Below are 25432 nucleotides of genomic sequence, written 5' to 3'. Positions count from 1 at the left end.
ATTTATACTGCCTCCGCAAATGATTACCTTAGCTATATTCCCATTTTATAAATGACTTATGTAATTGGGTTAAACAGACTCCCACACAACATTTGTTGGTCAATTACCTCTTAAATTATGTACATTTCTGTAATTAGAAAATGTAATTCTGTTTATACACATAAAGCTTTTTTTTTCTAAATCTGTGCTTAATATACCCGGAATGATGACTTTTATTTGTACACAGAAGCTAAATTGAAAAGACTTTTCCTATTAAAAGTGTATGATTCTGTAATCAGCAAGACAACTTTATTTCCGTATGTGTGAGGTGTTCTCTGAATTATGCACTGAAGAGTCAATGGATGTACAATTTCTAGATAAGGAAATCTTGAAAGCCAAATGTAGTCACTCAGCCAACAAAGACATCTGTATGTTTATTAGAAGAGCAAAGAATGGATGTTATAATGTTAATATTATCCTAAGGCTCAATTACTTGTGAATTTACTACAGTTCCAGTAAGAATGTTGAATTGTCAGGAAAAGGAATTCTTGCATGACATCTTAAAATACCCATAACATGAAATCTCATTTTACAAAACTAATTGAACTTTTCCATGAAAACATTAACTAAAGATGTAAATACTTTTTCATTTGTTTTCCCAATAAGACAAGGTGAAAATTAACCTGACAACAATGTGCATGATGTGTGTGATCGCTGTTACGGCCAAGATCTTATCTTTGGAGATGTCCTTGAAAAATTCACAAGGTGAAGTTTTGGCTCAGGTTGTGCAAAAGCTGACGTTTCTCCATTAATACCAATGTGTTCACGCTGATTTTTATCTAATAGGTTAGTATTGTATTCTTATTGAAAACAGCCCTGAAACAAATGAAGAATAATCTCTATTGTGAATATAATTTAAACATGTGCTCAACCACATTCACATTTGAATGTTTTGTCCCAGATTCACATTCAGACGCAAATCATGGCCAATAGTATTTTTACTTCTTAAAGGTTAATTTTTTTCCCATAATTTCCTTTTATAACTATATTTGAGTTGGAAACTTCAGTATCTGAATCAGTTGTTAGAAGCTCAATCTTATCAAATATTTTAAGGGTATTTTAAGGTGTCATGCAAGAAGTCCGCTTCCTGACAATTCAACATTCTTACTGGAATTGTAGTAAATTATTGTGCAGTTTCATTTCCCACTGGTATATCATTTCCTCCCTGGTATATCAAGTTTTAGGGAGTAAAAAGAGAAAATGCAGTGAACTAGTCTTATCAGTCAATCTCTACTTAAGTGCAAATTAAAATTTATTTCATTGTAGTGCTGTAGGCAAGTCTTGTGTCTCTAAATCTTAACTTCTTAATAGACAGCCCTGCTAGAGGGGATGTGATAGGGGACCTAATGGTCCAACATGAGCTGATTGGTGATGTCAAGACTGGAGGCAGCCTGGGCTGTGGTGATCACGAACTGGTGGACTTTGCAGTCCTGAGTGATTTGGAGTAAGAGTAGAGTCAGGACCCTGAATTTTAAGAAAGCAAACTTCCAGCCGTTCAAGGAATTAATAAGTAGGACTCCCTGAGGACCTGCCCTCAGGGTAATAATACAGGCTGGATGGTGGAGGAATTCAGAAAGGCCCTGCTGAGAAGGACTTGGGGTACTGGTGAATGACAAGCTGGACATGACATGGCAACATGCTTGCAGCACAGAATGCCAAGAGCTGTATTTTGAGCTTTATCAAAAGAAATGTGACCAGCAGATCCAGGGAGGTGATTCTCCCTCTCTCTTGCACTCTGGTAAGACCCCAGCTGCAGTGCTGTGTCTGCCTTTTTAGCCCCCAACATAAGAAGGATATGGACCTGTTGGAGCAAGTCCAGAGCAGACCAGGTTCTCTGAGGGCTGGAGCACCTGTGTAATGAAGAAAGGCTGAGAGAGTTGAGCTTTTTCAGCCTGGAGAAGGGTCTGGGAGATCTTAGAGCTCCTTCTGGTACCTGAAGGGATCTTACATGAAAAATGGGCCTGAACTATTGAGCAGGGCTTGTTAAAATAAGACATGGGGTAACGGTTTTAAACGGAGAGAGTTAGGTTAGATAGAAGGAAGAAATTTGTTCCTATGAGATTTGTGAAGCACTGGCACAGGTTGCCCAGAGAGGTGGTAATACCCAAACCCCAGAAACATTCAAGGCCAAGTTGGACAGGGCTCTGAGCAGCATCTAGCAGAAGATGTCTCTGTTCACTGCAGGGGGGTCTCTCTAGATGATCTTTAAAGGTCCCTTCCAACCCAAAATATTCTGCGGTTCTGTGAAATCACAACATCCTGACAGGTATGTCACTGAAACTAATATCTAAGTCCCTTAAATTTCATTACTTTTTCACTACAGGAACATGCTTAACTTACAAGGAGGTGCCAGCATGTTTAATGTGAATCTAAAAAGCTTTTATGTAAGTATAAAGTATTGGATTAACTTTATTTTTCTCCCTCTTTTGGATTTCCCACTGACTTCCTTGCTGTGGGAAGTTTCTGCCCTCAAAGTAGGTGATCTGGTCATTCCACCAAGGCTACCTATTTCCCTTGAGGGATGGAAGATTGTGATGTTAAATCTGCCCTTCAGTTTATTCCTACCATCCTGACAGGGTCTCCCACACCCCTTTCTGCTCAAAGGCTATGTCATATATTGACACCAAAAATGATGAAACTTAATCTGGTCTCTTGTTGAATTTTATATTTATTTTTAGTTCTGTACCTATTTACATTTGTATTCACAGAAATATATTTAAGCAAATAAAGATATTACTTCTCAGCCTCAATTTTCACTGACTAATCAGATCAGTCTTTTTTAGCTTCTGCTCCAAAGTAGGCTTTCAATTACCATCAAAATCTAAGAAGGCCCTTGTACTTGTTTCAGTTCAGTTTATCTATTTGTAAAACAGTACTCTAATATTGGGGAGCTGCGTGCTAGCCTAAAAGGGGTCCGGAGGTCTAGCCATGGTCCCATCCACACTACAGCAGTCACACGCTCACAGGTAAAGAAGACTGACAGAGTTGAGCTCCTCATCCAAGGGAGCTTCCCTCTAAGCACGTAGTAGCAGAGGCAAAGAAGTAAAGAGAGGGGACTCTCTGCATCTGTTCCACAAAGATTTATTCCAGCAAAAAAACAGGGAGAAAGAGCCAAACTGGTAGGAGGGTCCAGAGGTTTTATACTGGGTACATATAGGCAGGGAGAGGGATCACAGCCAATGGGATAGGGGCAAGTAGGCGGGGTTGACAGCAAGGGAACAAATGGGAACAACACATAGGAGGGACTTAGGGAAGGATCCAATGGGGCATTGAGGAACGAAGAACTTTCTAGAACTGATACATATTAAAGAAGGGAAATGAATATACATAACCTCATGCATAAAAGAGGGAGGGGAAAAAATGAACCAATTGGGAGAAAACATGCAAAAGGCAAAACAAGGGAATCATGGGTTCTCACCATGACTGTAAGTTACATGCTAAACTTGGGTTGCTAACCACCACAGTTGGTTGAGTTCTCCTCAGGAGACAGAGTGGCTGGAGTCACTTGCACCACCACGCTCTTAAGTGTATCTTAATCTCATCATTGCTTGAGCTGTATTAATGTTTCCAATTCTATTGTAAAGTATCTTTTCTTTTCTGTAGGAATACCAGTGATATAAAAGTAATAGGTAGGACATGCTTTTCTAAATAAGCATTACATTATGTTCAGTCTTTATAGCCATTTTTGCATTTCTTGGTAATTTTTTGTTATTTAACAGTCATTCTCCTCCTTAGTTATATGATTGATGAGTTCTGAGCTTATAAAAATCTTGCAGTGTTTGCTCAGAGGTTGATCTTGCACATTGCATGTTTGAACTTAATTTCTATTCCAGGATTTTGCAGCATGAGCTATTTATTCTCTTGAAGATTGGAAATACCTATTAACTGCTTATTGCCTGCATATTATTTCAGGAGATTTGTACTTTTTGTTTCAAGGATCGGAAATGAAAATTTACAGTTTTATAAAGGTCTTCAGCTGCAGCCAGATATTCCCCTTTCAGCTGTACCCACTGTATTTCCTCATGTTTATTTTTAATTCTAATCCATATCATGTCCAACCTTGTGTGACACCATAAAATAGTGATCTGGACAACTGTAGTGTCATTAGTCTGACCTCAGCATAATGCAAGGATTTAAAAGAGATCTTGAAGGAAGAGATAATGAAGGCAGTTATGGGCTTGTTATAATTGCTATGGGTGAAGGATATGCACCAGACAAGTTGTAATTAAAGAAACAGAGATAAAGAAAAAAGGGTAGAAGATGAACCAAGGATTTGCCAAAGATAGATTGTGTCTGAATAATCAAACAGCTTTAAGTGTGCTAACTGATTTTTCTAAGAAATGCAGTAGATTAGATCTATCTGGGCTTCAAAAGTTTTATGAATCCTCTGTCTAGAAAATCGATTGTCATTTTTGGAGTCTGCTGCCATGAAATCCCCAAAGTAATAAGGTTAGAGCTAGTTTCTTCTCCTGTCCTGGCTTCAGTGTGGTGGAAGAAGAAAATTATTCCAATTTTTGGCCTCCTTCTTCCAGAGAGGAAGGTTCTGTCACTTGTCACTGCCACTTTGGGTGTATATATAGTGCCCAGAATCAGTTATTTCTGCTCATGAGTACACTCTCTCTGTACTGGGGAGCATTTTTGGGTAATAAATATATCAGATAATTGGACGAAGTAACTAAGTAAGTAGTTTCTTGTTGCAAGGCATATTCGGAACAGGATCTTTGTACTGGAAAAAAACCCAAACAGCTGCTGTGCACCCATCCACTCTTGTCCCAATCTTTTCTTATTTGTGTTAGTCCTCTTTGCTTCCTTCAACAGAAGAAAGAGTTGTGTAGCCAATGTCCCAAGTCCACCTTCGCTGATGAATCTCATTTTAGAAGTTCACATTACTGAATCATAAGCAAAAAGTGAGAAAGGACTGCAGGAAGCTATGTAGTCTTTACTCAGCTGCTTATGGCACTGTCATTCTCTAGTATGGTTTTTCAAAGCTCCTGGTAGTCCTTCTCTGTGAAATATTTAAATTTTTATCTATGTTTATGGCTAGGAAAAATTTATTTTAACATGGCATCCAAGTGTCCTCATTAATTCTTGTCCACTGATTTTTGGCCCTGTTCAGATGAATATATATAATAGTTTATTCCCTTCCTCTTTGTGGCAACCTTTTAATAGTTGAAGCTGTCTCCTCAACTGTCTGTAGTCTAGACTTGACTGAGAGGTTTTCCTGTTTTTCACTGTGTATATTTCATCTCTTCTAGAATTTTGATTATTTTTTAGTGCTCTTCCATGGATTTTGTTAAGTAGAGTCCCAAATTTTTTAAGGTGAGATGTCCCAGTCTTTACCCAGGACCTCCGCTGAGGCCTTAATCAGATTGTGTAGGGTAGAAGGTCTACTTTGACTTTATTTATTTCTAATACTACTTTTGTGCATGTCAGAAGAATTATGCTTTTTTCAAGCACAATACTACTGAAAATAAGTAAATAAAATACAGCTTGCTTATGATGGGACTTTTCCCCAAGCTTTCACAGAAATTTGCAAATACCACACTAGCAAAAATGACTAACATGAAATTGCATATCTCAAATCCTTCAGATTTACCAAGGACCCCAAACCCTGTTGACAAATGCTATTTACAGAGTCCCAGCAATTTATTACTGTTATGTTATCCCTAATGTAAACTTAGAGAGACATAATGTAGTGTCAGACCTCACTAACTAACCTAGAGTAACCTAGACTAAAGTAAGGTTAGTTGGTTCAACAATTCCCTACCTGCCACTTCCTTGATCAACATTACCATCAGTAATTCTGTTTACTGGAATTAAAATGCAGAAAGGATTTCTACAAGAAATTGTAGCAATATAGCATAACTTCCCAGTAGCAAACACAGTTAAATAATTTTATTAAAATAAAACAAGCCCATACAGAAGGTGTGATGGGAAAGTGAAATACAGTGCTTTACATAACTAAATATTTGTACTGTGGTCCCTTCCTGTTCAGCAGTACATGCTCCTGTTGAGATGGCTGAAGATGTAATAAATCAAAGTTGTGTTCGTGGATCATTTATAAGCAGAAACAAAGGAGGAAAGCGAACAAATTTAAGAAAAGTCAGGGGTGGGTTTTTTTGAGAAATTGTACCAGAGGCTTTGAAAATCTTGTACTTTTTTCCAGAGGTCAAAACCAATAATTTATCTAGGGGAAGTTGTAAATTTTTTGTATTGTCAGGTGCTGTACTGGCCTAAGAATGCAGTTTCTCCTAATCCAAGTTATAATATAACAAACTCTGTATTTTACTAGCTGCAGAATTCTTGAAGTTTAGAATTTCTTCATTCCTGTTTTATCCTTTCACAAATTCCCAACGAACTGTCAGGTGCATAGCAGCTTGTATGGCTCTCTGGTTCTTTTGTTGGCAATCCTCATCTTTGCTCCAAGAAGCAGTATCAGCTTTCCAACAGAAGCCAGTAAAAGTGGTTAAGTCAAGGACTGTCAAGTGCAATGTGACAGATGAGTTTCTTCTCATGAATTTTCCCCTGGGAGTTGGAGTGAATAAAGTTGGAGTAAAAAGAAAGCAGTCTGGAGTATCTGGGTCTGCAGCATGCAGATATCTCCCTCTAGAACTCATTTTTTAAGCTCTTGGGGTTTGTTAATTTTATTGTCCTCACAGACACAATGTTGTTGATGTGGAAGAACTTAACAGAGTTGCTGAGAAATGGTGTCTAGATGGTACACCAAAATGTCTGAGTCACCCTTATGACCTTTCAAAAAAGTTCCCCATCTGCAGATTTCCCATTTAAGCAGCCAGAACCCTTGACACGGAGGACTTTGCAGGATCATTTAACTCTGGTGCCTCTCCCCCACTGTAATTCCCTGGAACGTTAAGTGGCACTAGGGACAGAAGTTTTTTTTAGCCTCATCCTCTGAGATTAACTGCAATGCACAGAGAATATCTGACTTCCACGAGCTCAGGATGCTACATATGATCAGGGAATGATGTCAGTTACTTCTTGGGCTATTGAAGTAATGAGACTACAGTTTTTAAATAACCTAGTACACCAGACCACACTTAAATAATTGAAAAGAGAGCAAACCTTTTAAACAGTGCTTTAGTGTGAACCAGGCTTGGAGGTATGTATATATATAGATAGATATAGATATATATATAGAGAGAGAGATATAGATATATATATATATAATTTCATATGAAGCTTCCCTGGCATATATTAGTGATTAAAGTATCTCTGTCTCTTAGAAGCAGTCATTAGGCTATTTCTAAATATCTGCATTTAACAGAGTTTCTTTTTACTTCTTACTGATATTCTTTGCAGACTGCTATATTTTTCTTACTTTAGGAGCATTGATTTAAAGGGTCTCCCTTGCCAGCTGTGCACCTGTTTTCTTCAGGAACGCTGTGTGAGAAATAGAGTTGCTTTCTTGGTAAAAATATCCATCCCAGGGGTGCAGAGCCAATGCTGCCTATGCAGGCCCTACATTGCATAGCCAGGCTAAATCCTTGGACAGTACTTGCATCAGGTAGCTGTGGCATCACTGAGTTCCATTTTGCGACTAGGTTTTTCATCATCTTCAAACAAGGCAAAATACAATCTGAGACTGAACCTACTAAGTAAAGTCTATTCTGTAATAAACTTGTACCAAAAAATTACAGGTGGTGGTTTACAAGGTGCTGAGCCCACTCCTGCCATAGAATGTGGCTTTCTCTTCCCACCGTAATCTAAATTGAATATATTGATGTATTTATTAGCATTACACTGAAGAGCTGGGCTCCACTGAAATGCAGTTTCAATCTCAACTCACTTTTGATGGATGGGTTTTATTTGTGAATAATTGTGTTTATAATCCCAAGTCCTTAATAAACACTGCATCTTCATTCATGGCCTCTTAATCTTTCATGAGATTGCATCTTAATGTGATTCTTCAGCCTTGTTCCTTATTATATTTTATTATATCTGCTGGATTGTATGTGTAATGGAAATAATTCAAAGGTGGTGAGCAAGTTTCAGATAATCCTTTGTTATCCAGTCTACAAGTTTGGGTGGTAGCTTGAAATACATAAGATCTTATTATACTCTTCAGTTCTTATAGCTGAGCTAAGGTAAATCCTTAAAGTGAAAATAAAATGCAGAAAATTACTACCAGACTGATAGAACAGTATAACCTCAGAAATTAGAATTTGTTTCTGAGTTCACTGTCTAGCAGTTACAAGAATTTCTCATATGGAAAAAGCATTTATTCTGTGTTGCTTTAATAACTTGCAAGACCCTCTGCAGGGAGTTCATATACTCACTTCATATTAGAGTTCTCAAAACTTGCTGTATAGTAATATGCTCATATTCTTCCCCCAAACTAGATTAAGTAAATAAAACTTAAAGACTTATTTCTTATATATTTCTCCAGCAAAACATAATGCTGGCAGTCTTGCTTGTTTGTCTGTATTAATGCAGTCTGCCCTCACTGGGTAATGCTGATGAATAAATCACTAAATGTGTAATGGCATCTATTTACTCTGAATGGCAACGTTTTAGTCCAGACAGAAAATGACCATTCATGGAGTTTTTTTTCATTTTTTCCTTCTCCTGCTATCTGAAAATAAATTAATCGTATTGTGTGTAGCCATTATAGAAATATGTAAAATTACACCTCACAATATAGCAGTGATGTTTTCCAGTCTTTATGTGAAGGTATTTAACTTCTAGTTTGCAAGTAAATTGCTTTTTTCACTTTTGTTGCATGGTGCCAGAATTGTAACAATTTTGTCAAAACAAGGCCTTTAATTACCACACCTTTGTGATAATAGGTTATCAATGTCCAGAAAATTCTTGAGAGATTACATGAGAAATTCAATAGAATAAAAAGTTTGATCATCACTAAAAAGTGAATGAAATGGATTCCAAATCTGATGGACCTGTCATAGGCAAAAAGTTATTAACTTGATTTTTATAGCTTTTGCTGGTCCTTACTGTACCAGTGATGAATGCATTTGCCATACCAAGCACTATTCTACAGGAATACAAAGAGGAAAAGAAGGTCTGTTTGATACTGCTTTCAAGTCTATTGAATTTATAGCAGTTGAAGTGAATCCAGTGAGTCCTGAGCAACTCATTGTCTTGTAACTCTGTGCAAGTTTCTATTGTGTATGGCTGGTTTAATTCCTTACAATGAAGCACCATCATTCTTAATTTTAAAATAAGAATACTGAACAGTACATGATGCCAAATATAAAATTAATAACAACGCTAATGAATTTTCCTCTTTTTTTCTCTGGTTATGAATTGGCCAGAAAGAGATACATCAGTGTAAGGTTTCTGGCTGTACTCAATGATCTTAAAGGTCTTTTCCAACCTAGATGAGTAATCTATGATTCTGTGGTTTCATTATATGAAATTACTGTTCACAATATTTTAATAATTCTTGAATGGTATGAAAATGGTCTTTTATGAATATTTGCAACTCTTTTTTGGTTCATGGGTTTTGATTCGTGTTATAGGATTAAATTCTGATCACAGACTTGTATGAGTATTAGATTTTGTGAACAACTAAGTTTACAATTTTTAATTTCCTATGATTATAAACATCAGTTCTGTAATGAACTAAAATACCCTCCAAATTGCTGAGTATTTGTAAGCAACTAGAAATACTATTCTTGATTTTTTGGAAGGACCATTCTGGTTTAATAGTATCTATAAGAAAATTTAAGGTAATTTTCTCCCTGTCTTTTGCTTGTCATTTAGTTTTCATTTATAGTAAAAAGACCAAAAAGGGAGAACAGTTGCACTTTATAGTAAGTAAATTGCCATGTTAAAATTCTGGTCTGTGTTGAGTAACTAATTAATCCTTACAATGTATCTATGTTTTTCCTTGCTATTGGTTCTAGTAAAACTTTTCATCCAGGAGTTTTAGAGGAATTTCTTTAAGGGAAATGGCAGGAAAGCAGTGATGGAACAAATGGCCATTGTATTCACAGAATGTGTTGCTGTACCAATGTAAAGCTATACAAAACAAGGACATGTGACTCCACTAAGTCAAGATGCCAAGAGAACCCCACATGAAAACATGGAAAAACCCCAAACTTCCATTAAGCATGACATTTGTTGTCTGTGTTACCTGCCTCATGTTATTTTATATCTTCTGGGAGCACACAGGAAGCATAAGTGAACTGGCATTATCCAAAATCTCATGCCGTTTGTGCACTGGGAAAAGAGCTGGATGAATTTGTGCTTACACTGACAGGAACTTGTTCATAATGATGATTGACCATAAGTGAGTGGGGCTTGTTCATGCTTTTTCTTCTCAGCTTCAAAGCACCAATTCTTCCTTTGCTTTCAGGCTGTCTTTCAAACAGAAGTCAGAATTATCAAAAGTTTCAGTCTGGTGAAAAGTTGTGAGGCAAGTTGCTATGCCAGTGATATATATACAGCGGAAATGTTTAGGGACCTGAGGACAGAACTGATTATTAGAAAAGAGAAGAGTCTAATGGGTTGCAGAAAGGGACCTACCAGCTACTTTGATAGACTGACTAGGATTCCTGCTACATGAAAAATTTACAAGCATTGTCTTCCAGGACTACAGAAAAATTGGGAAAACTTTAATGAAATGCTGAAATAAGCAGAGGGTGATTGATATCCAGAGACTACCACTAAACCTTCTCCTTACAAAAGCAGCTCAGGTTTCCCTTGAAAGGACAGAAGAGAGTGGCTAACAACAGAAGTCTGGATTATTTACTGCCAATGACTTCCTTAATTTATCTTCACTGTGAGTTTTATTCATGCCCCAAGGTTCTAGGAGATTGGTAGGCGTCCTAGAAAAGAGACTGCTGGTACCTGATGACCGAAGCAGTTAGAATGATGTTGAACTGATGAGTCCAGTAAAAGATAAACTCTGACAAGATGGGTATAAATAAAAGCAAGTGCATTCACGCAGCTCATTTACAAATTGCAGATTATTTGCAGATAGTCATGCTTGTAAGATGGATGACTCAGGAATTACTGATAACGGTACAGCCAATACTCTGAAACCAGCCATTTTGACTTTCTTTATTCCTCCTCACACTTGTAAGATGGTTTTGAACACCTGATGGGTTGGAGAGTCAGATTTAGCAGGGGAACACGGCAGAGAAGGAAAAGTATATTAAATACCTTTAACTGAAATTGAACCTGCTTGCAGGAATGTAATGAACACCTTAATGATGAATGCATTTCATATAAACCAGGAAATTCCCCTCTCTCCAACTCATAACTTCCTAAGCAGTGTGCAGAGCTTCCTGTGCTTCACTCATGCCTATGGATTTTGGGGCCAGGCCAGCACAGAGGTTTCTCAGGGAATGCAGCAGATCTTCTTTGCAGGGTGTTTCTGTTAACATCAGCTGGAGAAGGATAAGAATTACCCACTCTAAGGTTTCTTTTAAACACTTTTTGCACTGTGTATCTTGGTCAGGATCACAATAAAAGGAGGGGTCTTTTAGAGTCATTTGTGTCTGTGTAGTGTTCTGGAGTTGACCTCTGCCTCCCAACTTGTGGAGGCCAGTGGGCCTGCTGGACAGGGAATGAAAGGAGTCCTACGGTGGGATAAGTCCTAGGTCCCTTTCTACCTTATGGTGACTGAAAAAGCCTCCCCCAGAATGCTCTGTTCTGTTATGTTAATGTACCCCAGTTCTGCTCCCCTGGTTGGCTCTGTTGGCCGCTGCATCCCTTGTTACCTGATACCCCCTCAGAATTTCTCTACTGGTTCCCTTACCCTGGACCCCCCATTGCTCTGTCATGACTTCTCTGGAACCTTGCACGAGTGTGGCTGCAATAAATCTCTCCTGTAGAACCCCATGCGAAGACTCTTCCTGCTCATTCATTGTCAGACTGTTTCTGCCAGCTGTCCAGGGTGTGTGTGTGTACGTGTGTGTGCAAGTGTGCTGGCTGCACCCAGCGGCTTCCTCCTTGGAGGCGCTTTTGGGAAGGTTGTGGCACCTTACCATCTAATATCACCGTGACACCAACTGTCTGAATTTCCATTTCTGAACAACTTCTTCGTGTTCTTCATTTTGCTGTGCTGCTTCTGAAATATTTGGCCTGCTCCTGGAATTGAAATTGGATGTCCTGGATGATGGTGCCAGAATAACTTTGTAATAGTATGTATTATTTCTTTTCCTTTTAAGGTGAGATCCTGGGAATTCCATGCATTTATAAGGCTCTCTGACTTCTTTTTGACCATTTAGTAACATGCAAGACTCAAAACTGAGGTTAGCAGTGCATAGAAAATATGGAGTAGGCAAATGATGAGTGATGATGACTAGGCAAAACACTGATTAGTGTAGAACAAAATAACTGAAAGGTGTAGGGAATAGAGAGGAAAGGTAAATAAGTTAGTGGTAGTATGTGGAGGGTAAATGATCTCTGAGAGTACCATGGAAAGACTTGTTGTGTTTCATTGGAATAATTCAATACAGCAAAATTTCACATACTGGTCCTTTATGAGTGCTAATATACTTACAACAAAAGCATTCATCTTCCTGAAAAGAGCACTGACTGATTCAAGTAGGGCTGTTCACATAAGCAAGATTTATCCACCAATCATCTTCTTTCCTTGAACAATAATATTATACAGTCTTAAGCCTGAGTAAATGTCAGCTGATGATACTTTTGTGGCTCCTTTTGGTAAATATTTCATTATGTATTCTAGATTCTGTTCCTTTTCTTGGACGCTTCAGATGTTTTTTTTTATTTTGTTTTGTTGCTGCTGCTAGCTCTTGTGCTGTTTTTTTTAAACTCTACTCAAAGAAAATAGTAATTCATTAAGAAAATTACCTGTACAAGCAGACTTTGATGGCAATAGCCATAAAAATAGTGACATTCGCAGGAAGAAACAGTTTGCAAGCTGACAGACTATTTCAATAAAGCTCACATAGCATCTCAGTGAGAGAAATTGTAGGGTTCTTTTTTCTCCTGTGTTTGCAGGGCTGAATTATTTAGACTACCTAATTTGAACCTTTAGATAATTAAGAACAGCTTTATATCATTAATGATTATATGCATGCTTAAGTGCTACTTTCTCTTTTGAAATTATTGGCCATCTTTAATTAATACAGGGACAGCAGAGAGCACTTTGCTGATGTTTGACTAATCCACACAGAGCTGCAGTGGTATTCCAGGTAAACTACATCTTCAAGGCTATAGAGTTTGTTTTAGGACATAGTACCACTTGGTAACAATTGATGCTCCAGTTTTGATCTCCAGCATCTATGTGATAGGGGTTTGGGAGGCAGGATTGCTCTTCTCTTTAATAATAAACCTTGGGATTTAGTATTAAAATAATTTTTTTCTTCACTGAATTAGCAGCAATTAAGTGCCGATTTTTTATTATGGTAACCAGCTGACTCAAAAAGGTGTTTGTTTCATTTGTAACTAACTGTTGATCGGTCTATGATCCAGTTTTGGTATTTTATCTCAGGCACAGAGATATTTTAAGGAATACATGTTTTACATAGAACCATGAGTTTATTTGACAAATGTTTGGTGTCCATCTATTGCTTCGCTGTTGCTGGGTTAAGAAGTTGAGTGAGAAATGTTCCAGTAACTCTGCTAGTTTAGTCTTCCTCATAATACTTTACTTTAAACTTCTTTAATTGTGACCAGTCTCTTGGGTTTTCTACTTCTTTCCCCTTGTTGAAGACTAATAGAAAAATCCAGGCTTCTATTCTTTCCATTTTTACTCAAAGGTATCAGAGAAATTAAGTAGACTCAGATCAGCTGAAACCACTGGAATTACTGCTACAACTCTTTTTAATGGATTGTGTACCTCATCCCACAGACTCACTTTCCTGAGTAATTCTATGCTAGGCAATACATCAATGGTGTTTTACACTACCAGTTTCTTATTAACATCCAATTTAAGAGTGATCCACACTTGGAGAATTTATTCTTTTCTTTTCAACATACATAAAGTACTTAGTGCAGAAGAGAACTTTTTTTTCCATCTGGAGCTGAGATGCTGAGAGTGCCAGAGTGTTGGTTGTAGGGCTTTATGCTTATAAAGCAAATCCAAAGTAAGCTAGGGCATTTTTCAAAATTTATTCTGGTTAAATTAAAAATTAAGCATTGGGTAAATTGCTTAATGTAACATTATGTTTTCGATTAAATTAATTGTTGTCTTTGACTTCCAGATTTATGTCCCTACTAAGCATGACTAAGCCAAATTCTATTAGCTGAATGCTAGTGTCTTCAATTAATTTTAGGCTTTTGTAGCTTTGCATAGTGGTATTTTAAAGCTAGACTATTTGAAAAACTCCAGGGAATTAAAAATTTAAGGTCCTTGGTTTTGTGCCCTTTCAAAAGTCTATCATGCTTCAAACATTTGATGTAAAACAAGGACACGTGTATGAAGCATGAAGTTACTACCCACAAACAAAAAATTTAGTTTATGATGTTATCTAGTTCACTTATCAATTGTACAAGGTACAAGTTTTTAATCTTCCACAATCTGAGCAGTACATATCATTAACTGTTAGAGTTGTGCTGGTTGTTGCTCTCTGTCCCTCTTGAGGTATGAAAAAGCTGTGCTCTTACTGCCTCCTGTGCTTTCCTTTCCTGTTAAACTTTCCACCTGTCTATAGTTACGGTAAAAAGCAAAAGGAACTGTGCTGCTCTCTGTTAAATACCTTACTGCTGGTTTCCTGGGCTTTGGAACTGGCAAAGGCCAGCTGTGTCCTCACAGGTTCAATGGTTGGCAGTCACATGGGCCTCAATGCTGGAAGGCTCATTTGCCACACAGCCCTTCTTGCCTGTTTGTAACACAGCTTGGAAACAAGGTCTGCAAACTCTGCTCTCCTATTACACCTTTACAAAATCAATAAACACAGAAAACGGAGTGAAACAAATTAATTTATCATCTGGAACACAGGGCAAGTCTGTACTAATATATATTTAGGTTTAAACAGGAGGTCACCCCTGAGGTTTCCATGCCAGGTACTGCAGCAGTTTCCGTTGCAGATTTTGGCTTTGGAGCAAAGCCATCCATACTGTGACAGCCTGGCAAGGCCAGCCTGTGCAAACATAAAGCAGCTGCTGCTCTCCTCTTCAGACACCCTGTAGGGCTGGAAGATGGAAGTGAGAAACTGGGATCCTTCTGTACCAATCCTGTGTGAGAGATGTACAATGTAACCATGATTCAGAGGAAAGAAGATGTTTCAAAAGTTGACCTCCTGTCTAATAAATTAAGTAGTTTTACAGCCTTGAGAGGCCAGTGCCTTAGGGTAAAAATGGGAGATACATAGTATTACAGGAAGGCAGATAGGAGCTGAATAAGGTTTCTTAATGAAGCTTAAGGTCAACATAGTCAATGATGATACTTCCTTACAAGTATCAAATTTCATATTAGCTCCTTCTTTCCATGTTGTCTGTTCTTGGCTCCATGTCCAGATATATGGAAGATATTGTTGGCTATGGTTCTTCTGGAAGAGTGTAACATTGAAATAAAAAGGTAGATTTTTCTTAAAAAAAAACTTCTCTGATTATTGTGTTCATCTAAACCACTTCAGTGAAAACTAATGGTGTACAAATTTCACAGAAAGTATTAAAGGGCTTAGAAGAATAATCAATAAATTTCAGTTAAATGGAATTTTGGTGGAGCTTTTGTCCATATGCTTTGAACGATGAGATCTATGATCATAAGTGTAATAACTGTATGCTTACAACATAAAGGTCAGTGGATTTTGATTGCTCTAATTGTCCTTTCATTGTTCAAGAATCTTAGATTCTTCCCTTCTGTTAAATTCTCTTCACTAATTTTGACCGGGACTAATGTGGTAAGGTACTAAACTTTGTTAATTAAAGATACAATCCCATCACGATGCTTAAGGATGCTGCTGCCTATGACATTCCTTATTCTAAAGAACCAGACCAAGGTTTTTAACCAACTGCTCTCTAAATTCTGTGGTGAATTACTAGGTACTGAGCTGTAACAGAGTAGAAGACATAGACCTTGCTTGCATATCTGGACAGCAGGAATGCATAACAAGCCATATTGAGAAGGGAGCTTGCTTCTTAAAAGCAAAACTGTTGTCTAAGTAGGGTAGGTTGTATTTTGCACTGTCTATTATTTCTTTCTAATCCTCTTGAATTACACGTCACTCAACTCCTAAAATAATATTCTTTATCTGAGTTGATACTTCTGCCTCCAAATTATTTCACTGGCTTCCTTTGGGTAAGTCCTACCTGATGGTAGATTTACTGCCAGGTTCAATTCCTTATCCCTCTGTGTGAAGGCCCAGAACAGCTTGATCAGTTTTCACCTTGAACCTTTTTCATCCTTTATTCCTTTGCCACATGTGCCTTATACCTGGAAGTGATTTGCTGTCTTATTGCACCAGTCTCTTGACATTCATCTCATTTAATCTCCTCAAGATTCAGTTCTGCCAACTTCCCCAAAATGGACCCAGGTGTAATCTTCTATTCAGGTTACTGACAGTAATGTGATCTCATTTCATGTTTTTACAGATCCAAGCACAATTAGGTTTCAGTCTTGCCTGGCGCCTTTGGACACCACAGAACACGTAACACACAGTAAGTGAGAGGATGGATATTTCTTCATTTTTTCCTCAGTAACTCTTGCACTTCTGTTGCAGTGGGATCATAAACTAATGAGAAATACTAGATTACAAAATCCAAAATTGATTTTTTTCCAACTGAAAAGGGATGCTTGTTTTATGAAAGCTCCATAAATTACCTTTAAATCCTTTTTAATTTATAAGAGACCTATGAATGGCCCACTACACTGCCTATGCATACAGCAGTATACAATACAAAATATCTATGACCTCACTCCATATGGCTAAAAATGAATGTTGCATCACAGGATGTTATTAGAGAATGAATTGAAAACATTTCACTCTGCACTGTAACGTATCCCAATGGTTTCTTTCCAGAGTAAATTTTTTGGCAAACATGCCTTCATGTTGCTGCAAAATATAATAGATCTTTTTACAAAATTAAGAGCTTAATAGCCCTTTTGTGTGTGTGTGCATTTGTTTTTTGTTGGGTTTTTGGGGGGTTGTGGGATTTTTTGCATTTGTGTGTGTGTGTTGGTTTTGTTTGGGGTTTTTTTTTGAGGGACAGAGTGGTGGTGTGTAGTTTGGATTTTTTTGCTAAATCCTTTAGTTCTCCTCCCTTAGCCTTTCTGAAGTTCTTAAAATGTCTTGTCTTTAGTAAGCTTGTCTTTTTTTTTTTTTTTAAATTCCATTACCTTACCATAATAATCTTCTAGGATGATTGCTCTGCTTCCAAATATAAGATATCTATTGTCTGTGAACTGAAGTATTTACAAGGGAGACTACTGACTGCTTATGAGAGTTGAGTTCTATAATAAAAGCTATGTGAGAAAAGTAACTGCCATGCATCTTTCAATAGGTCAGCTGTTTTCTGTTCATTAGTGTATCTCTGCCGGTAACTTCTGAGAAAACACTGGAACCCTGTGAGTCTCTTCAAACACCTCACAGATCAGCCTTGCAGTTTTTAATGCTTCCTCTTTTCCCCACAAATGAGAACTTCCCCATAATTTTTCTCTAAAAGTTTTCTTAAGTCACATTTGCATGCAGCCTAGTATGAGATTGTTTTCAGTATAGGTAAACTTATTCTTCTTTGGAGCTGTGTTGAGGAAATGGTGCAATTTAAATCTGTTGGAAGAATAGGCTTACAGAAAGGAGGAAATACTTAAAACAGTATGTGTATATAACATAGACAAATAGATGCACACTGGTATGTGTAATGAGCTCTGTAATTTTTCTTGGGCTGCCAAATCAAGATTACATGATACTTTGAAATTTAATGCATGAAAGTCAGGAGTTGTGGGGTTTTCTCTACTTTGAGGGTATTTTTTTTTTGGGGGGGGGGGGGGGGGAGAGGGATTGTTTGTTTATTTCTTTGTTTGTTTGTTTTTTATGGCAGGCCATATAATCAGTTAACCAAGTGATGTAGTAAGTTTTAATATATCCTCAAAATAATGATCTCACCTGAGCTGGAGTTAGTGCTACTTAGGGAAATTGCTGGTTATCATCAACATGTGAAGAAACAGAAGCTATTAGAAAGTACCTGCCTCCTAAGAGCAAAAAGATAACAATAACTGATTAAGATCATCAGAGTACTACTCAGAAGCTTCAGTTTAAGTGAGTTACAAAGTATGTCCTTGTGACACAGCAGAAAAAGAGAGGGTGCCATTTTGGAGGGGATATAGGTAGGGACAAAAGACCTCATCTGTTTTATCAGCACATGTCCACAGATGTTGATGGGGCTTAGAGCTGCTGTTTACAGAAACATTCTGGTTTAAACCAGTTTTCAGGTACCTGACAGATGTCTAGGATTCTATTTAAACCATGTGCATTTCCTAAAGAAGGAAACCTGCCAAGGTATGAGACTATTTCAGTTAACTATGTGTCTGATGTCAAGGGGTGATTTAAACAACAGCAATATGATTGCCTACACTATTCACACAGGTTGTGGGGTTGGGGGGATGTCAGTTTGGGGCTTTTGTTCTTGGCAGGGTGGTTTGTATCTCTTCCAAAGTTTCCATTTATTTTCTAAAATCTGTTGTGGAGATATAGAGACAGGGCTAAATAATAGGGTTAACTGCTGTTAAAAGAAGAGCACAACAAGACAGTTCTAATGTATTTCTATATATTTCTATCTATTTTGTGATTTCAGTATGTCAGACATGCACTCTATTGCAAACAGTGCCCTCTCTTTGCAGCACATTGCAAACTGTTTCAGGTATTAAGCAGCACAGGATTCAGGCTGTGTTTGTTTTGTTACAAAGACATATTCCATATTCCTTTGTGTAACACCAGTGCTTCATCTAATGAAAAATAATGGCTTATTTATTTTTAATTATTATTCCAATTTGCTTCTGGAATAATCCAGCTATAAGAGAGAAGCACATCACTCATGTGTTAACCAGTATTTTCTGCCTTGATCTCTTTCATTGTATTCTATCCTTTTTCCTTTTGACTTATGTAAACACCTGTTTTGCTAAACTCCTACAGTCTCCAAAGATCTTAGCATTTGATATGGTTGATTATAACATTCTGTTGGTTAAATTAGCCTCCTAGGGTTTGATGGTTCAGCTCTGAAATGGATCACTACATATACAAATCTAATATGCTAAAGAGAAAATAGAACAGTTATATCAGGGACTTTCCCATTTATATTCTTTTATAATAGCAGAACTGGTGAAAGTGCTTAATGTCATTTTCTCTGTCTGTATTTGTATAGTTTTTAATCTTAATTTTTTTTGCTGTGATATCCATCTGTTTATTAATTGCAAAAGTGCCAATGTGCTGGTAATTTTATGAAGAGAAAGGGGGGAAGATGGAAATACCCATTAAAAAGTAGTTAAGGAATTCCCTGTTTATTTCTTCTAGTCTAAAAATGTAGTTATTTTGGAAGCGTGACTGTTTACTGTTGCTTAAAAACATTGAAGTTGAAAGATCTACAGACTGAAATTCTCTATCTCCATGACATCAGTAAGGTCATTGTCAGCAGGGCTCATTTCACTCATGTTGTTCTGCTAACACACCCTCATCTGTCTGGGGGGACCTAAACACAGCTTTTCTGTTGAGGCTGCTGGCACGGCTTTGGGTTGCTGATATTGCTCTCCTGGTTTCCTGATTTGGACACCCTCTTGCTATAATAAAGTCATTAAAAAGACAATATTGATTAAGTTTCTTCATAAATACTTACTATTGTAAGACCTAGAGATACCACTGTGAAGTTAATCCATGTCTTGGTCCATGTTGCAGGCGCTGGTGGCAGGAGACACGCTGAGTTGCTGGATTCAGCAGCTTTAGGGCTTCTCTATTTTATGCTGTCATTTCAAGCCTCAACCTGTTGAGAACATGCAGAAACTTTATTTGCTCTGCTGCTGATTTGCCTTCATCCTGAAGGCGAAGGATTTAGGTCTAGGAGCAGTTGATCTAGATGACTGCTCACATAATATATGATTTTTCACTGAAATATATGTGACCCTGTTGTGGTTTAACACTGGCCAAATGCCAGGCACCCACGGCAGGTGCTCACTTGTCACAGCTGGGCAGAGGAGAGAAAAAAATTAATGAAGCTTTCATGAGTTGAGATAAGGACTGGGAGAAAACACTCCAAGGGCAAAACAGGCTCAACTTAGAAGTATAAAGTGAATTTATTGCTAACAAAATCAGATGAGGATAATGAGAAGTAAAATAAGCCCTTAAAAATACCTTTTCTTCCCCCAACCCCTCCCTCCTTCCCACTGACAGCACAGGGGACAGGGAACAGGGGTTTTGGTCAGTTCGTCACCTGAGATCTTCCACTGCTCAGGGAGAGAAGTCCTTCCCCTGTGAGACCATGGGGTCCCTTCCCAGGAGACAGTTCTCCATCAACTTCTCCAGTGTGGCTCCAATCTCACGAGCAGCAGTCCTGCCAAAACTGCTGCAATGTGAGTCCCTCCCATGGGCACACAGTCCTCCCAAAACTGCTGTGGTGTGGGTCACTCTTCCACAGGGTGCAGTCCTCCAAGGACAGGCTGCTCCAGCCTGGGAGCAAGGGCCCTCTCTCTCCACCGTGTCTCCCACTGGATCACAGCCTCCTCCAGGCATCCACCTGCTCAGGTGTGGGCACCTCCCCCACGGGCTGTGGGTGGATCTCAGCATCCTGCGTGGATCCCCATGGGCTGCAGGGGCACAGCTGCTTCACCATGGTCCTGACCACAACCTGCAGAGGAATCTCAGCTCTGGTACCTGGAGTACCTCCTCCCCCTCCTTCTCCACTGACTTTGGTGTCTCCATTGTTGTTTTCCCTCACATGTTCTCACCTCCTCCCCTTCTCTGGCTAGGAGAAAAACTGTGCCCCACTTTGTTTTGATTTCTTCTTAAATCTGTTATCACAGAGGCATTACCATCATCTCTAATTGGGCCAGCCTTGGCCAGTGGCATGTCCATCTTCAGAGCTATCAGGGACTGGCTCTGCTGGACATGGTGTAAGCTTCCAGCAGCTTCTCACAGAAGCCACTTCTGTGGCCCCCCCGCTACCAAAAACCGTGCAAAACAAACACAAACCTGTACCTCCCAAGATTATAGGATGTGTGCCATTTCTTCTGCACTGTCCCTTTGCAAAGAGATGATAAAACTCAAACAGAATTGACTGCTTCGTGATTTCCCATGTGATGAATGTGTGTATGTGAGGAAGAGGTGGCTGTTCTGTGGAGTTACATTGTCTGTTCACTTCTTGTTTACTAAATGGGGAGGTATGGAAGGAAATTGAGAAATTGCAACATGGTTCTGAAATGTTAAGGATTTATTTCTACTGAAATAGCTCCTTCATTTTAGCATAACTTATTTTTAATTATTGAAATATTCTCTAGTTTTCAAATGTAAGTGTTCTATGTACTTTTGGTCTCATTTTACTCATTTCTGAAGTGAGCTATACATCCCCATAAGCTGATGAAACCCTATAACCAACACCATGCCTCTGTATTTTATCCTTTTAGCTATTTATTTTATTGTTACTGCAACTATCTCGTTTTTACTTTTAGAGCTAGCCCTTAGTTCTGAGGGTAGCTTTTTCCTTCTTTAAAAAAAGTAAAGTATTTCATAGTCATTATTGTACAACTACTTTTGTTAGTCAAAGCTTACCAGAAGCTTCTGTGTATGTGGTACTGGCTATACACTTTTCATCAGGAATTGCTCTTCTTCCTATGGGTTCTCTGGCTAGTAGAGTCATTAAAAAAATAATAAATGTTGAAGAAAAATTATTACTTGTTGTGTAAAAATAATATGTTACACATTAATATCTGATATGATATTCATGTTGTTTACCTGGAGATATATTGACTGCCTTCACAGCCTCTCTACATTCCTTCACATTTGCTTGTTTCTGTACTATTTTGATAAGGTATTTCAGTAACACAAAATTTCTTATTTGAGCACTAATTGGCCTCACATGTGTACTGTATTTTGATGCATTCACTTATTTACATTATTTGACAATAGACAATAATAGTTCTTTAACTTTTGTTTGTCATCCTCCTCTGTTGGCATGACTGTGCTTTCAGTGGTACTTTTATTTTCTGACATTATTGCCCTTTTTTGTTATAATCTTTCCACTAAACTACTGGTGTACTTTTTTCCATTTTAAATTCCTAACATTTGTGTTAGATATGCTTAGTTTTTAGTTAGATTCATATTTTTGCATGTCTTGATTAATTAAAATCAGTTAAGAAGTATATTCTTCATTATTTCCTACAGTAGTTGGCATATTCTATTTGCTTGTTTTCAGAGACGGACTTTTTATCACTTCATTTCTAGAAAAACACCTCATCTTCAACTTACGTGCTCCCCCTACCAACTCTTCCAGTCTCTCCTATCTTCCGTCTTTATAAAAAAGCTAAACAAAAAAACCCACATCTTCTCTAATCTATTAAATGCTAGTCCTGCATTTTGGCAGACTGCTCCTTTTATTTGTTCTTTTCTGTTGCAGAGTTTTATATATTTTATCTGTTAGTATTGAAGTGAGACAGTACCACATTTAATAAGCCTGAACTTAATCCCTGATATTTAAGGAATTGTGGTGGGGCTGATTATTTCTGTGTGCAGCATCAGTTGCAAGTTAACCTCACAAGGAATAGGATAAATCCTTGTATGCTGAGGTACCTGCTTGTGACTTCATTTTACTGCTGGGAATCAGGAATCGGTGTACTTTAATATTGTATCTGACAGTGACTCCGGGTCCTAATAATTCAGCGTTTCAGATCTAGATCGCTAATAGTGCCCTTGCTAGCCAGTGTGTTGGGACAGTGTCTACCCTGAGTCATTTTCAACTGCAGCTGGATGAAATGGAGCTTAACTTCAAACAAGAGAGAGGCTGATTTACAGCAGGCAGAAGTGTAGCTGTATATTTCAAATGTATTTTCAATACTGAGGTTTTCATAACTGAATGCCTATATTTTTCCAGGCCTCCTTGAATGTGCAGAGTCTACAAAAATTCAGATCATACAAATTGCAGTACCAGAGAAAATTGTTCCAGCTGCCTGCTCATTCATTCATTTCAACTTAGTCATCCAAAACACACAAGGAAGACTGTATAGGTGCCATAAGTATCCTTATTTTTCAAGGCTATATCCTGCCTGGTCTTTGACAGATGTTTTATGACAGTTGCTTGCACTGTCCATAAATACAGAAACCAGTAGCTCCTAGTTTCTCTTCTGGGCCTTTGTGGGAGTGTGTGTGCATCACTGCCCCTGGAAGAATGGCCATCTCCCAGTGCATCTCAGTTTGTCTCCTTTAAGTCATTACAAGGGTATCTCTTCAGGGAATTATGTGGACACCTGAAAAATAAAAGAGAGAGAATATTCTGTGGTACATATTGCAGCTACAGTCTGCCTCAACTTTGTGCCACAATGAGCTAGCTATATTAGAAACTGAAACAATAATAAAGAAAAAATGAGAGAGGAGGAACAAAAGAAAACTAATATAAGCCAGAACTAGTGGAGAAGTAAACCTAAAAAAAAGGACTGTTTTGATGAAAAGTAAAGAAAGGAGAAAATACATGTCAGAAAGAAGGGACAGACAAGACTTATATATCTGTCACTTTAGTAGCTGGATTTCCTATAAACTTCCATTGAGATCCGATTAGCTCTGCAGGGAGCAATATAAGTGGGAAAGCATTAGATGTAACTGAACTTGTGATAAATCCTCCTGCAGCCAAGCATTAGTCAGACATATAATGATCTAATAACAAGTTGTGATTACAGTTTAATCCTGACTGGTACTTTTCGAATTATGGATAAAATTGATCGTTTATTGTTGACTTTTAAAATTCCCCAAGGTAACAGTATGGGGTTCTCCTTAACTAAAGGAATTATTCAGATTGAGGCTGAAGGCATATAACTGCACACATTAACTAGGATCATTAATATTGTCACAGAGGCATATGTGAACAACTTCTAAACCAGGCACTAGTCACATCCCATGTAGTAAATTACTAAGCACCTTACTTAATGTTTTTAAATCTATGATACTAAGTTTTAAAATTTCAGCTGGCTTTCTGATTTTCAATTTGGAAGAATCCTTTTTGCCTCACCTTTCCAGGTGTGATAGACATTGCTCAAAGGCTTCATTCTTCCAGTGCCTGAAAGTAGAAATGCAATATAAGAACATCTCTGATGTTCTTCATGATGTTGGGTGTGATGAATAAGAGAAAGTAATAATTTATATTCATGGTTGTTATTACACCTGAAAAAATGTGCTGCTGGTCGTTAGAGATAAGATTTTTTCTTTTCCTATCTTGCATGTGGTATCTATAGTACATCTCTGTGATTCATTGTGGTTAGGATCTGTCATTTTTCGTTGGTTGCCAAAACAGAAAATAAGGGAGCCCGTTTTCTTGAAAATTGAGATTTAATTGCCCAGTTGTCTCTCACAAAAAGTACTTTTTGAATTAAAATTCACAGTTTTCTTATAAAGCTCTTGATTTTAATTTCTTTTAACCAAAACTTTAGCACTTTTTAAAAAATGTAGGATAAACTAATTCTTCTTGAGTGACTTTACATACTTTTAAGCTTTAAGATTTAACTATATTTATTTTGTACTGTAAACAGCCACTATTGTTGAACACTTCTTGTGCATGTGTTTGATTTCTACAAGGGTTGCATGCAGTTTATATGTTAAGATCATAAGGACACTTAGCATTAACTTATTAGTAGAAAGAAACCTGACACTGACATCTGTTTGGTGGAATCACAAAAGGTGGTACTTGCATATTTCTTTTTCCAAATCTTTCTGGGGTTTTTTGTCATCATTATGATTTTTAAGTAATTTTCATAATGTATCAATGTATATAATGCCAAATCATATATCCCTAGTGAGTATCCAGCCTGGCCTTGAACACTTCCAGGTATGGGGCATCCACAACTTCTCTGGACAACCTGTTCTAGTGCCTCACCACCCTCAGAGTAAAGAATTTCCTCCTAATTCCTAATATGTAATCTAAACTAACTGTCTTTCAGTCTGAATCCATTCCCCCTTGTCCTGTCACTACCCTTGTAAAAAGTCTCTCTCCATGTTTTGTGAAGGCTCCCTTTAAGTACTGGAAGGGCACAATGAGGTCACCCCAAAGCCTCTTCTCCAGGCTGAACAAACCCAATTCTCTCAGCCTTTCCTCACAGGAGAGGTGCTTCCTCCTTCTGATCATTGTGGTGGCCTCCTCTGGACTCACTCCAACAGGTCCATGTTATCCCTCTGTTGGAACCCCAGAGCTGGATGCAGCACTCAAGGTACACTCTCAGTTCCTTAGAAAGTATGAGTTGTAATGACATGGATGTCTGACTTAATTTTTAAAATGTAAGGATTTCTGAGGCAAAGAGGTGATGAAATCTATC

The 25432-nt window shown here is 37.9% G+C and overlaps 1 long non-coding RNA gene across 2 annotated transcripts in view; it reads left to right on the top strand.

The window, feature by feature from the left end:
• Positions 1-24475, top strand: part of LOC138112124 (uncharacterized) — a 37633-nt gene extending 13158 nt beyond the window's left edge. Inside the window, exons 1-4 of one of the 2 annotated variants that reach the window (XR_011151558.1) lie at positions 3398-3464; positions 16531-16596; positions 23008-23149; positions 23922-24475. This is a non-coding gene — a long non-coding RNA (uncharacterized lncRNA). Of the gene's footprint in view, positions 1-3397; positions 3465-16530; positions 16597-23007; positions 23150-23921 lie in introns of those variants that run through there. The other variant, XR_011151557.1, reaches the window with a different exon arrangement.
• The last annotated feature ends 957 nt before the right edge of the window (positions 24476-25432 follow it).

The sequence above is a fragment of the Aphelocoma coerulescens genome, chromosome 5 (assembly GCF_041296385.1).
Source record: "Aphelocoma coerulescens isolate FSJ_1873_10779 chromosome 5, UR_Acoe_1.0, whole genome shotgun sequence".
NCBI lineage: Eukaryota > Metazoa > Chordata > Aves > Passeriformes > Corvidae > Aphelocoma > Aphelocoma coerulescens.
The sequence above is the reverse complement of the archived record's forward strand: the minus strand, read 5'-3'. Positions and strand labels throughout refer to the sequence as shown.